The 14,398-nt window shown below is 40.9% G+C and overlaps 1 protein-coding gene across 7 annotated transcripts in view; it reads right to left on the bottom strand.

The window, feature by feature from the left end:
* WDR47 (WD repeat domain 47) overlaps positions 1 to 7,266 on the bottom strand; it is a 55,891-nt gene extending 48,625 nt beyond the window's left edge. For 2 of the 7 annotated variants that reach the window (XM_032422067.1, XM_032422070.1), the window contains exon 1: positions 6,939 to 7,264. The gene's annotated coding sequence lies outside the window, so the exon portion shown is untranslated. Of the gene's footprint in view, positions 1 to 6,938 lie in introns of all 7 variants that reach the window. The other 5 variants (XM_032422060.1, XM_032422066.1, XM_032422078.1 and 2 more) reach the window with 5 other exon arrangements.
* Between the last annotated feature and the right edge of the window lie 7,132 nt (positions 7,267 to 14,398).

The following is a 14,398-nucleotide window of genomic DNA, read 5'->3' as shown; positions in this document are numbered from 1 at the left end:
ATTTTTATTCTTAAATAATATACTTATAGCTCACTTGCTTAAAACGTGGTTCAGCAGATCTCTTTAAGACCTATCAGACCTTTGCTGTGTTCTCTGGTCTCACACTGAACAGCTTCCAGTCAGAAAACTCAGACTGTGTTACTGATCTCAAGAGAAACCTGGCAGATAAGTATGGACAGACCAAAACAAGTCCATTCTTTAAAACAATTCAAAATGGGAATCCCACTTACTAGTGAGCAACAGTGCCACCACTTGTTATACAATTATTTGACATTAGGCAGAGCTAAGAACTCCAGGTCTCCTGACTTGTAGTCAAAAGCTTTAGGTGTTAATCATACAAAGAATTAAAGGATTTTTTTTTTTTAAAGGAAAGGAAGTTCTGTCAAATGCTACAATGTGGATGAATTGTTTATTTATTTATTTATTTGAGAGAGAGAGAGAGAGAGAGAGAGAGGGCAGGGCGGGAGGTAGGGAGAAGTAGGCTTCCCGACCAGCAGGGAGTCAGATGTGGGGCTCAATCCCAGGATCATGACCTGAGCTGAAGGCAGACGCTTAACTGACTGAGCCACCTAGGCGCCCAGAATCAAAGGATTTTTAAAATATTTTTATTCCTTAAATCATCACAGCAGCTCATGATGAAAATTCAAATGTACATTAAGCAGAGTTTCAACCCATACATATGTAAATAAGAAATGTAGAAAGTCTATAATCTTAATATTTGTAATAAAAATTAATTCTAAACTCTAAGCACAAATTAATGCTATATCAACTAAGGTCAAAGTAAAATACTCATAATTTCATACAGTATTCCTTATTTATTTTTGCGTGTGTTTTACTTTATGGTAAAAAAGATGTTTTATCTAAGAACACAATTTCACCTTTTATTATATAATGAGACCTACAGTATAGTTTTCTATCACACCTAAAACCAAGGTAAAAAAAAAAGTATGCTTTGTAAAATAGATTAAAAATGTCCTTCATGTTGTTTTATTCCCACACATACTTTATTAATTTTCAGAGGGAAAAAGCAGAACTTAAGGTATTTGCATATATTTCAAAAATTGAACTATATAAAAAATGGCTTTAAGTCAGTAGGTCAACATTCAGAAACATATAAGGAAATGTACCAAACCAAGAGTCACAAAAACTTGAAAATGTACCCAAAAAGCCAAAATTATACAAGCATTAACTACTGAATTAAGTGCAATAGAATATATACTATATAATTACCTATTAAAGTGTTCTATCCTTAGCTTTCCCCTTAGCTTTAATATATTTATCACATATTTCTTTTATGAATTGGAAGGTACATTAGTCCACTCTCCTATTTAGTACAGAATATCCAAATACTTACCTCTAACAGATGGGTCTGCCAACCTATTCATAAATGCCCCTTAATGACAGAAAAAATTTTATACGCCCCCCCCCACAAGGCACCTGTGAAAGGCAGTCTCTAAATGGTCCACCAATAAGCCTACTAGTGTTTACAACCTCTTGTACTCACTGGCCCTTGAATATGGGCTGGATTTAGTGACTCACTTCTATACAAAAACATAGCAAAAGTGTTGAGATGTCACTCAACATGAGTCCTGAGTGTAGGCATGTGCCCTTTCTCTCAGAGTGCTCACTCTGGGCGAAGCCAGCTGCCATGTCATGAAGCAACCTTGTGGAAAGATCCAAGTGGCAAAGAACCACTCAACTGCCAGCAAGGAATGAAAGCCCTCAGTCCAACAGCCCACAGGAACAGAGGCCCAAGTCATTGAGTTTGGATGGAGATCATCCCTGATTTGTATCTTCAGATGAGATACTTGCTGCATCTTGACTGCAACCTTAAGAGAGACCTTAAATCAGAGGCACTCAGCAGGGCTGTGCCCAGATTCCTGTCCCTCAGAAACAGTGAGATAAATATTTGTTGTTTAAGCCACTATGTTTTGGAAAAGGTAATTTATTACACAGCAATAGGTAATACAGGACTCCTATAATTTTTTCACGAGGAGAAAAATTTTGCTTGTCTTTTTTTTTTTTTTAAAGAGGGGAGGGGCAGGGGGAGAAAGAGAATCTTAAGAAGGCTCCATGCCCAGTATAGAGCCTGATGCAGGGCTAGATTTCACAACCCAGAGATCATGACCTGAGCTGAAATCAAGAGTTGGATGCTTAACCCATTGAGCCACCCAGGCACCCCAAAACTTTGCTTTCCTAATACTGAATTGAAATCTACTTTCTTGTGATTTTTATCTAGTTATGTCTTCAGAGTCAGCATGAAACAAGTTTGTTATGTTTAAAACTTTCACACATTTGACTCTGACAATAATCATGTTTATATTCTTATTTTCTTCACCCATTCTTCACACAACTTACAGATCCCCTACTATTCTAGTCCTTCTCCTCTGAACTTGTGTTCATCTCCCTCTTTAAACATCCAAAATAGAATACTCCAGGTATGGTCAGGTCCAGTAACTGTATATACTGAAATTAACACTTCCCATGATGTGGGCACTATACAATAAACACACCCAAAAACCTAAAGTTGCTTTACATCATCATCTATCCATCAGATACTGTTTTTGCACTTCCCAGAATTTCATTTCTAAAGCTTCTCTTAAAGTTGGAAAGAAAACCAACCCAACTCAATTTCCAGGCTTTCAAAATAACATTAAAAAAAAAAAGGCTAAACCAAAAATGGACATTAGGGCTCCAATTTTAGTTTAGTTATATTAAGTTTTCTCAAATAGTATTCCATTTTCTTTTTCAATACATCAACAAAAATCATAAAACATGATACTTAGCCATAGAAATCTGTTCATTTCATAGAATTCATTATTTGAATCAAATGTATCAAATAGTATAAAATGTTTATATCCTTTTTCATGTAGAACTTTCTCTATAAAATAGGGTGTTGATTTGTAAAACAAGATAAAGGTCCAGGCAGAATGGCAAGCATGTGAATAGTGCTTAATAAATATAAACTTCTTCCCTTCAGAGTTCATACCCATGGTAAAAGCAGTATGTCAAAAGGGCTGCTAATAACATGCTAAGGGAGAGCTACCGTGCTGTGGATAAAATATACTGTTTTAAAATATTCTAGGTATAATCTTAAAATATTGGGAAGCTTGAGTAAATCAATTATGTTGAGGATGCCACATGAAGAGACTCCTACTTGTAGTAATGCTTGTTTCAAGTATTTGTTTAAAAATATTTGAGTATTAGGGCACGTTGGTGGTTCAGTTGGTTAAGCGTCCAACTCTTGATTTCGGCTCAGGTCATGATCTCAGGGTTGTGAGATAGAGGCTGGCGCCCAGCGTGGAGACTGCTTAAGATTCTTTCTCTACCTTTCCTGCTGCCCTCCCCACCAAATAAAAATTTAAAAATATATATTTGAGTATCTACTCTGTGCTAGCACCATGCTGCATCCCAGAGATACAATGGCTGAGTTACTATGGTGAACAAAAAGATGAAACACAAAAGAAAGGTTTATAAGGGAGTGTGTGGCATTTTGTAAGGATAGCTTTTCACCCAAACAGAAACAAACTCAAAACAAAAAGGAAGAAAAATCAGTTGAAATATATAAGCTTTGGCTATTCACTGTAAAGGTCTCAATATTACATGGAAAAAAAAGTATCCTTAGGCATGGGCCAGCACTGCATTTGGAGTCTGAAGACCTGGATTCAAGTCTTCTATATAAAGGTAATATGCATAAGATATAAAGAACACCATAAAAGAATTACAAATAAAATGCCATGGAAGTTCAGAGGAGTAATGGGGTTTCCTGCTAAGAATGAGTTTGAGGGATTTTTAATATCCTAATATGCAGAAACAGTAAAGGAAAAGGTACTAACATTTATTGTGCATTTACTATGCCAGGCCCTTTAATACTCCTATACAGTATTTACAAAATTCCTACAACTCTATAATTTCATTTCACAGATGATTACACTAATGTTCAGAGATGCTAGGTACTTGTCTAAGGTCACACACCAAAAAGTGCAGAAGCAAGAAAGGTATGACAGGGTCGATAGGACTAAAACCCTTGAACTTTCCACTATAACATTCTGACATTTACAGGGGGAAAAACAAGAGGGGATAATCAGGATAATGAGTCTAATGTCAAAGTTTTAGAAATTGGAATTCAACTTATTTCCTGTGTTATGTAGTGATTTGCCATTCATTAGCTGAGTGAGTCTGAGGCAATGCTTCTTAAATTTTTCTCTATAAGGGCAGAAAAAACTGAACATGTCCCCAGGAGCCCTTAAGCATGAAATTTCTTTGAAGTCTTTGAATTTTACCTTATAAATTAGTGTGATTACATTCTCCATGTCATCGTTTGGTGCTCTAATATAAAAACAGTATTTTTTATCCAAGTTTTCAAGTGAAATTGATAACCACTCCTTAAGTGAGTGCCATGTTATGTGACCACAGATTTATCTCTTGGCACACTGCAGCTTATCTCTAACAGTACAAATACTATTTGAAAAGCATAGATAAAAGGGGATAAACTATTTGAATTTTCAAGAAGCAATAATCCACACTGAGGATTTTTTTTTTTAAGATTTTATTTATTTATTTGACAGAGAAAGAGAGAGCACAAGGAGGGGGAGAGGCAGAGGTTGAGAAGCAGACTCCCCGCTGAGCAGGGAGCGGGATGGAATGGGATGGGGGCTCGATCCCAGCACCCTGAGGTCATGACCTGAGCGGAAAGAAGGCAGCCGCTTAACCGACTGAGCCACCCAGGCACCCCCACACTGAGGATTTCTTAATACCAAATGAAACTCAAGTCGGAGTATCCATAGCCTTATTTTCTAAATTTGGGAACATCTTACTGAAAGCAGGAAAGCAATTCTTGCACACATATGGAAGGAAACACCCTATTTTCATGTCAGCACGGTAATAAAGAACTTCCATCATTAGAATGCACCTTAATAGTTCCTGTGAGCCCTGTAAGGCCATTTAAGAAATAAGGTCCTGGACCTCAAAATGCTAAGGAGATCATGCAGAGGATTTTAATTATCCTTGCCAATGCTCCACTCTATTAAAAGGTAATCAACAGATGCCTTAAATTTTTTCCAAAGTGCTTTCACATAGATTATTTTGTTCAACTTAAGAGCCCATTCCAGACTAAAATAATAGTAGGTATTATTACCATTTTACAGATTAGATATTAGACTCAACAGTAGGATAAGTAGTAATGTAATCAATAGCAAAATATATTGTAATCAATAGCAAAATGAAACTTAAATCCAGGCAATCTGATTTCCAGCTTACTGATCTACTAAGGAAAACTGCATCTTTTCATACTTATTTTGAAGTGTTTCTCAAACTGCAGTGTGTGTATATATATATCAACCATTATCACATGCTGTCCAGTAACTGATAAACTCAAATTCACAAACAGAAAAAGAGGGTGAACACAATTGTATAACTATCCTAAATTAGGATAACACCCCTGTTCTCTTATGATATATTCCTAATACTGGCTTTAAAAGAGAGAGAAAAGAATTAGGAAGTAGGAGGGAGAGATAAACATGTTAAAATCCCTTCACAAAAAATTACATACTTATAATGACATCAAGTTCGAGTCTTGTTTTTTTTTTTTACCTGACAATATACAGTTAATGGTTTAATTGCTTGTCGTTTCCCTCACTGTATAATAATTTTTCTTTCCTGTGTGGAAGCAATCTACTCCCTAAAACCTAAGGTAAAATTGTTCATTGTATCTTCCTCCTAAATGAGACCTCTAGAATATGCCATATAAAGGAAAATGGGTTCTTAGGCGTTTCTCCTTGCTAGTAAAAATTCAATGTAACCCATGCCAATACTGGAGACAAAAATAAAATAAAACAAAATTCTACATGGATTTACTGTGAAAAAAAGATTTGTAGCATATTTAAAGCCTACATGTTAATTTCTGTGCCATTAACTTCTTGATGCATTCTGTGAAGTCTACAACAAAGGGAGGGAAATAAGTGTTAGATCACAACCTATGAATCTGGGTGGAACAAAGACCTCTCCTTTCATTATGCAGAGAACCAAGTTGCCAAAAACGCTCCGCTCAGATACCATGCGTGGTTACTGACTGCACGTCTGGGTATAGAGAAGAAAAAAAATCAAATGCTGGTCAAATGCTGCCCCTGCCTACTCCTGCCCTCGCTCCTTTTGCCCAAGGCCATGCCCCAGAGCTTGAGCCCCAATCTCTTTCTCCCCAGTACACCGGACCGGCTGAACCCTATGAGTTCTACAGCCTCCCGCGTCTTCTACGCAGGCGCTCCCCCGCCCCAGCAAAGCCGGGTTCCAAACCCAGTCGCTACCCCTCTCCCTGCCCCCGCCCAGACCCCCAAAGGCTGCTCCCACAGACCACTGACGTAAGATAAGGCCAAAGCCGGCCCCGCGGAGCTGCCCCACGCCGCGGCTCGGCTCCCAGCCCCGAAGCTTCCTCCCCTCCTCCCGGCCAAGGCGTGCCCAGACAGGGACGCGAGCTCGCCCCTCAGTTCTCGCACGGGCTCGGCAGCGGGGCGACGAAGGAAGAATCCGCGCGGCCAGCCCCCCACCCGCCTCTCAGCAGCAGCGAGGTGGACACCAACCCTGTGCTCGCTCCCCGCTCGGGGGCCGACAAGCGCCAGGGCGAGGGGCGTCGCTCTGCCCCAGAGCCCGGCTGGCAGACAGGGGAAGGTGTGGTTCAGGAGCGGCGGCCTCCGAACAGGGGCGGGCAGGCAGTTCCCAGGTCCTCATCCGGCCGCGCCGGGGCCTCACCCACGACCCCGGTCCCCACCCGGACGGCACCGAAGCCTGCCCGAGACCCTTCTCCCGGGCCGCAAACGCCGCCCGAGGGGCCAAGGGCTGCCTGGATCGGAGCCCCGTCAGGTGGTGACAGGTGGCGACCGGTGACCATGGCAACCCGAGGTGCGGCGCGGCCGACCCCGCCTCCGCCTCCCGGAGTCACTCACCTGAAGGTTCCGGGACGAGTCCAGAGAAGCGGCTGAGGAGAAAGCGGCTGAGAGGCCGGCGGACGGGGCCCCGACACGGCCGGCTCCGGGCTGGTGCTGGAGCGCTAGGGCGGAGTTCTGTGTCTGTGCTTGGCGTTGGTCCTCCCTCCTGCCGCCCGCGCGTCAATCCATCAGACAGTCAGTCCGTCCTTCCCCGCGTCTACCCCTCCCGGAGGACCGCTCGGCTCAGCCTGGCCGACTGCGGTTGTCAAGCGGTGCTGGAGCCGAGCTCCAGCCGCGAGCCGCAGCCAATCACTGCGCTTCTCCGAGGCGCCTCAGGACCCCGCCGAGGGGCGACCAGGCAGGTGCCTGAGCCAAAGGGAGAGTCGGCTGGGCGGGCCCAAGCTTGGAGAGGTGGGGACCCGCCTAGATGGACGGGCTCCCGGCCTGCCCTCCAAGGACCGGTTGGACTCGGAGGAAAAGCCGGCCTGGCGATTGGGTAAGGGACCAGCAGCCGGGACGCAACCCGTCGCTGGCCGGTGACCCTGCGTCCCGAAATAGCGCAGAGGCGGCCTCGGAATCGAGAAGTCATCTGCGCATTAGAATCGACTCAATATTCCTCCCCGACAATTTATCAATAAAGGCTAATGAAATAAATCTGGCCTCCTCCCCGTCTCTCTCTGCTTCTGCAGGCCCCACTTCCTCCCTGAAAACTCCAGCAGCTTATTTGCCCCATTCTTGGTTTCTCCTTTTGTGATGCTGATATGCCTCCGAGCATTTTCCAGTTACTTAACACTTAACGGGTTCACAGGTTTGTTTTTTTACTACCCTTTTTAGTTGTAAGCTCCTTGACAAGAGAATCTCACTTTCCCACCCCACCCGTGCAGTAGTAGTCCACAAATAAACGTAATGCTTCACCGAGCTGAACTGAGCGTTCAGTGAGTATAACCATGTATTAGAGCTAAGAATCAAGTGATACAAACCTGTAAGAGCCTCGTCCTCATAAAGGCCAAATGCCAAGAGTGAGCTGGGCCTCCCAACTGGGGGAAAGGACGTAAAAGAGAGTGGTAATAATAAACATCAAAAACATTTCCGAACAGGCAGAATGTAATCCGATTCAGGATAAAAGAAGCGATAGTGTGAGGGGAAGGTTCTAAGAAAAATATTTACAAATTCAGGGAAAACAGTTTATGCAAAACTTCTATTGTGTAGTCCTGATTAACTCCTGGAAGAAAGTCTTCATTAAGAACTCTCTCAGTGATAAATGACAGGCAAATAAATATAAACACAATGTTATCCAGGGTCCTGATATTAAAAAAAAAAAAAAAGACAAATTTTACAGAATGTTTAAATTGAAAAAGTGGGCAGATATATCCAGGAAATGCCAATACAGTCTTTGCCAATATGGTTCATCTGAGAATCTGCTTCTTGATCTTGATTCTCAAACAATACCAGTTGCAAGAACCAAGCATTATTTATTTAAATTTTCAACTAGATCTACAAAGAGTTATCAATCAGAGATAACCTGACAAACATTTGACCACCTATTAAGGGCAGAGCGCTACACAAAAGGAAGAACCTGATCTGGTACTAGATTTGTTTGGGCATTCATTAAGCATAAAATGAAGTGCTTTGCCTATGTTCTCACTTAAGCCTCAAAATCTCCTTAAAATGCCTGTTAACTATTCCCATCTCAGACATTAAGGAAAATAATTTGCCCAAGGTCAAACAGCTGATCTGTAGGGGAGCCAAGATTTTAACCATTATGATTCTTAAACCCTCCTTTTTGCACTCTACCTCAGTGTCTCAACTGGAAATTTTAGCTTGAAAAAAGTGGACCTTATTCTGCAAGGTAGAGGGAATAAGAAGTCTTATTCATGTTTATCCCCCCCATATCCTGTGGCATAGTGTTATATGCACCTAAATTTTCAAAAAGTAGTCATCAGAATTGTTAGAAGCAAATGCATAACCATTGTATTTCCAGAAAAAGGGGCTGGGGGATAGAGAGGAACTAGGCACTGAAATACAAGACATCTGGTACATCTTATCACTTGCTCAGTGATAAATGCATTGACTGTATATTCACTTCCTAATGTAACATCAAGTTTTACACCACAACCTTAATAGCTGTTAGCCTAGGGTATCACCTTTCCTTCTATACTCAGCCACACAGGTTAAGATTAGATCTTGTCTTTTGCTCCAGTTGCTGCAAAGCAGTGAACTGTTCAGAAAGGACAAGGCTTTCTTAGTTGAAGGATTGTCCTTAGATTCTGAGGTACTGCCTCAATCAGTCACCAAATATTTATCCAGTGCCTACCCTGGATCGGCAACTAGGTTAGGCATCATTTGAAAATGCAGGTTCTAACTTGTGGGAATGATTCATGGTGCCTTGTGACTTAAATGCCTATAGGCTAAGGTGGACCCTTTTTTAAATTTTATTTATTTATTTTTTTATTATGTTATGTTAATCACCATACATTACATCATTAGTTTTTGATGTAGCGTTAAGGTGGACCCCTTTTAATAAGATTCTCAAATCTCACTTCTAGAAGTTTTTGGTTTTCCCCAAATAGTGGAAAGGAATCTGAGCACAAGCCTAAATTAGGAAATCTTGCCTCAAGCTGTTCAAGGGAAGTTCAGCGGGGATATGAGCACTTGTTTTAAAAGCTCCACTCTCCTTATTAGAGCACATACACATAAATACACACACACCAAAGAGCTGTGTGCTTTAGAGCCAGGGCACTGCTGGCTCTGGGAGAACAAACAAAATACCACCACTGCAGCTTCTCTTTCAAACAGGCTCAAGGATTATGTAGGTAGAATACCTGGGTCTACCAGCACTCCTATCCAAACACCTAAACAAAAGCTTAAATTATAGGTCAATGGCTAAACCTAGTGAAGAAAAACACATTCTTGTTCAACATAGAAGAGACATGCTTTTTTTTTTTTAAGATTTTATTTGTCAGAGAGAGAGGGAGAGACAGAGAGTAAGCACAAGCAGGGGGAGCAGCAGGCAAAGGGAGAAGCAGGCTCCCGCGTAGCAAGGAGCCCGATGCGAGACTAGATCCCAAGACCCTGGGATCATGACCTGAGCCGAAGGCAGGTGCTTAACCGACTGAGCCACCTAGGCGTCCCAGGATATACTTTTTTATATTAAGTAAATATCCTGGATGTTATATTGAAAACAAAAGTTAAAATTAAAAATATTTTGTTTTGGAAAAAAAAATTTACCCCATTTTAATGAAGTCATTGACATACTTAAAAATTCAAAAAGGGGGAAACTATAGGTTAAGAAATGTTAATAATACTTAAATCACATTAAGCATCATAATTTTGGATGGGTGTTTTAGAATAAGGTTAACAACTTTCTAGTAATAATCTTGAAACTATTTAGTAGAACTTCCTAGAAAGATCAAAGAAAAACATGAGATTCACCAAAATGAGTCTAGGTAAATGTCTTACTGTAAGTCATGTGCCCCCAAAATACTTATAAAAATCCTATTTCAGAAAAATTAAGTATAGTATTAGCATTTCTTTTAGAGTTTGGTCGGTAACTAAATAGGCTCTTTCCTACTAAATTTTCAGTTATTTATCTAAAATTGCCACACAGAGACACCTGGTTGGCTCAGCTGGTTGAGCATCCAACTCTTGATTTCGGTTCAGGTTGTGACCTCAGGGTTGTGGGATTGAGCCCCTAGTTGGGCTCTGTGCTCAGCGCTCAGCAGGGAATCTGCTTGAGGATTCTCTCCCTCTGCCCCCCCGCCACTCCTGCATGCCCCCTCACGTGCTCTCTCTCTTTCTCTCAAATAAATAAATCTTTAATAAAATAAAATAAAATAGCCACACAAAGGCAAATGACAAATGATTTATATTTCAGCATTTATTCTTCCTATTCTAAAAGAATACACCCAAGTTCAAAGCAGTTTACCAGGCTTTCTTTGTAAGTATAAATATAGTGAGCATGTGCATAGAAGACTCAATGCTACAAATTACACATGAATTGGGATTTTGTACAAAAGTTCAGGTTGAAACTCTTACCAATCTACTGGTAATATATGAGAAATTTACTTACTTTACCTCTATAACTTTAGAATTCCATTCATCCAGATACCATATACCCCAATAGTATCTGTGCTATGCCTCAAATAAAATAGGTGCTTAATAAATACTTGCTGATATATCAAAATGTTTTCTGTGATCCTATCCCATAATATAACAGTCTAGCTCACGCAGTCCATTCTCCAGGACCCAGGAAAAGCAGCAGCCTATAACAACACATTTAACACCTTGCTCACTGGTCCTCTACCTCTCAGTCTCTGTGTTAAGAAGGTAAACATAGGAACGCTAAGAAAATCAGGCCTAGAGAATTGGGAATGTTCTGGGATACAGGCAGAGTGCTTAAAACGTTCTTGATTTTCAGGCACAATGTTTGGTGTCATCAGCTCTTGGGAGCAACTATGAAGCTCCCCTGAAGATACTGGAAGTAAAACTGCCCTCTTTGAATTACCTCTGAGCTCAACATGTGAATGAATTAGAGTAGAAATATACAAAGTCACCTGAAAGCCACAAACAGACCATGCTTGGATGGATATTGTCACTGGAAGTGAAAACTCAAGCCAAGTCTCCAGTGTTAGCAAAAATGGAATCTTGAAGGTTGCTCCTCAGGAAACAATTCCCTCCCTCCCCCTCCGTGCACAGCCTCGGGGCCTGGGGAGCCATTCTTCCTGTTTCTGTATAGACTTTATCCTTCTCTTACCTGATGCTGTAGGCAATGCATTCATCTAACTCCCCTCATTCTGATTCACCTTCATATTTATGTTTTCATTTCCCACATTGTCTGCCCAGGCTAGGGAAGAATTTGCTGATCAAACCCATGCAAGTTTTACCCACGTCTGTAAATTGGCATCCATGTTCATATATTGGTCTTACAAGCTTGATTTCTAAGTCCACCCTGAAAGATGGATGTGCTCTCCATTTGCTGATGAAATCAGTTTCCAAGCCTGCAGTGATGCAAGTCAAACTCTGGACTACACAGTCACCCAATAAAGCAACTCCCTGAGGCCTCCTGGGAAGTGGCCAACTGACTCTCCAGACACCACCTCTTTCCACTGATGAGAAGCCAAATGAGTTACTGCCCCATTTAAAAATTTCTACACTTAGAATATTACAACTTTTACTTATGAAAATCAGTTTAAATACAGTAAAACCAATTTCAAAGTGAGTCATAAATTATATCAGATGTTCTGGTTCAGCATCAAATAAACATGCTAGCTAAAAAAAGGTATAATTTTTTAAAGAGAAAGTCTCACTTAAACAAGTAGGTAAGGAAGAGCTACTAGAGATTAATAGAAATTTAGACTTACCCGATGCAATGGGTAACCAAATGCAGTGGGTGACACCTTGTTTAGATTTTATTGCAAACAACCTGTGGGAGGCAGAATAACAGCCCCTCCCAAAGACTTGACATCCTAATCCTCAGAACCTGTGAATATGTTACTTTACATGGTAAGAGACTTTGCTGATGTGATTAAGTTAAGGATTTTAAAATGGGGAGGTTATTCTGGGTTATCCAGATGGGTCCAATATAATCACATGGGTCCTTAGAAGCAGAGAACCTTTCCCAGCGGGGGTCAGAGAGAGATAGGACTATGGAAGAAAGATCAGAAAGATGCAGCATTGCTAACTTGGAAGACAGAAGGGGACTAAGAGCCAAAGAATGCAGGCTCTAGATGCTGGAAAAGGCAAGTAAACAGGTTCTCTCCTAGAACATCCAGAAAGGAATGTAGTACCTTGATTTTAGCATCAGTGAGGCCCATGTCAGACTTCTGACCTAAAGAACTGGTAAGATAATGACTGTTGTTTTAAATCACTAAATTTACAGTAATCTGTTACAGGAACAATAGAGAACAAATATACAAACTCAAAGATATTTTGAGACAGATTATTAGGAGATTTAAATAGAGATTGGGTATTAAATGGGGTATTGAGGAATTAATGTTAATTTTTGTTAGGGTGTGATAATAGTATTTGGGCTACCTTTCAAAACTTTTTGTTAGAGACGACATAGTGATATTTATAGTTGAAAAGATACAATGAAAGCTGGGATTTGCCTTAAAATACTGCCCCTTCCCCCCAAAAGGTGGGGGGATAGATAAGACATTAAAATTGGCAAAGGTTAGTTAATTGTTGAAGATAGGAGCTCATGATACTATTCTTTTACTGTGTATACTTGAGATTTTCATAGTAAGTTTTTTTAAGTGAATTGAATTAAGAACACCTGAACACTACAGATCAGCACTGTCCGAAATAGTTTTCTGTGACGATGAAAAAAATGTTCTGCACCTGCACTGTTCAATGCAGCAGCCACTAGCCATGGGGCTGACGAGCACCTAAAATACAGCAAGTACAACTGAGGAATTGAAGGTTTAGTTTCATTTCATTTGAATGAAGTAAATTTAAATAGTCCCATGTGGCTAGTGGCTACCATATTACACAGTGTAGCTCTAGACATTAGAAGGGAGCCATGTTACCCTATTAGAATTCAAATAAGTAAGCTCATGAATCAAGTACGTGCCCATCTGTTATTTTTTGTCTGCCCAGCCTCTCTTTCCCTTTCTTGCTACTAGTACCCAGCTCTTACCTCCTACCCTCACTCCTGGGGATCTTCTGTATTGGTAAGTGAAGTAGCTCCCTCGATCAGTTGTATGGATGGAAACCCTAGAACTGCTATCATGTTCCCTTGACACACTGAGGTTCCTGAGAGAATAAAACCAAAATTAGGATAAAGATGGACAGTCTTGATTCTCAAGTTCTTACATCCAGTCAACCCTAAGGAATCAACTCCATTCCTACTTTCCCTTGTTTCAGTTGGATAAACCAATAAATTCCTCTTCTGCTTATGCTATTTTTGAGGCAAGTTCTATCACTTGCAACCTACAATACAAGGTCCGATAAAAAACTTTTTGCATGCCAGGATCACTAGCAAAATAGTAAGATTAATGGCACTGCTATAGACTGAATTGTAACCCCCTGAAATTAGTTATGTTGCAGCCCTAACCCAACCCTCCCTCCCATCTGACTATATTGGAAACAGGGCTTTTAAGGAGGCTATTAAGGTTAAATGAAGTCATAAGGATGGAACCCTGGTGCCCTTATAAAAAGAGGAAGAAAGGACAGAGCTCCCTCAGACAAGTACACAGGGAGAAGGCAGCTATCTACAGCCCAGGAAGAGCCCTCATCAGACCCCAACCATGTTGTCACCCTGATCTGACTTCCAGCCTCCAGAACCATGAGAAAGTAAATTTCTGTTGTTTCAGCTGCCCAGTCTGATATTTTGTTACAGCAGCCCTAGCTAAGATGGGTACCAGGATAGCTCCCCTAGGACCAATTATTACCAGTTCTTTCTTCAAGGTGAAGTACACGCTGATTAGCAAAAATATCAATATATTGAGATATTATTCCACTCGCATTCTTGACTTCAG

The sequence above is a fragment of the Phoca vitulina genome, unplaced genomic scaffold, assembly GCF_004348235.1.
Source record: "Phoca vitulina isolate PV1807 unplaced genomic scaffold, GSC_HSeal_1.0 scaffold2, whole genome shotgun sequence".
In the NCBI taxonomy this organism is placed as follows: Eukaryota; Metazoa; Chordata; class Mammalia; order Carnivora; family Phocidae; genus Phoca; species Phoca vitulina.
The sequence above is the reverse complement of the archived record's forward strand: the minus strand, read 5'-3'. Positions and strand labels throughout refer to the sequence as shown.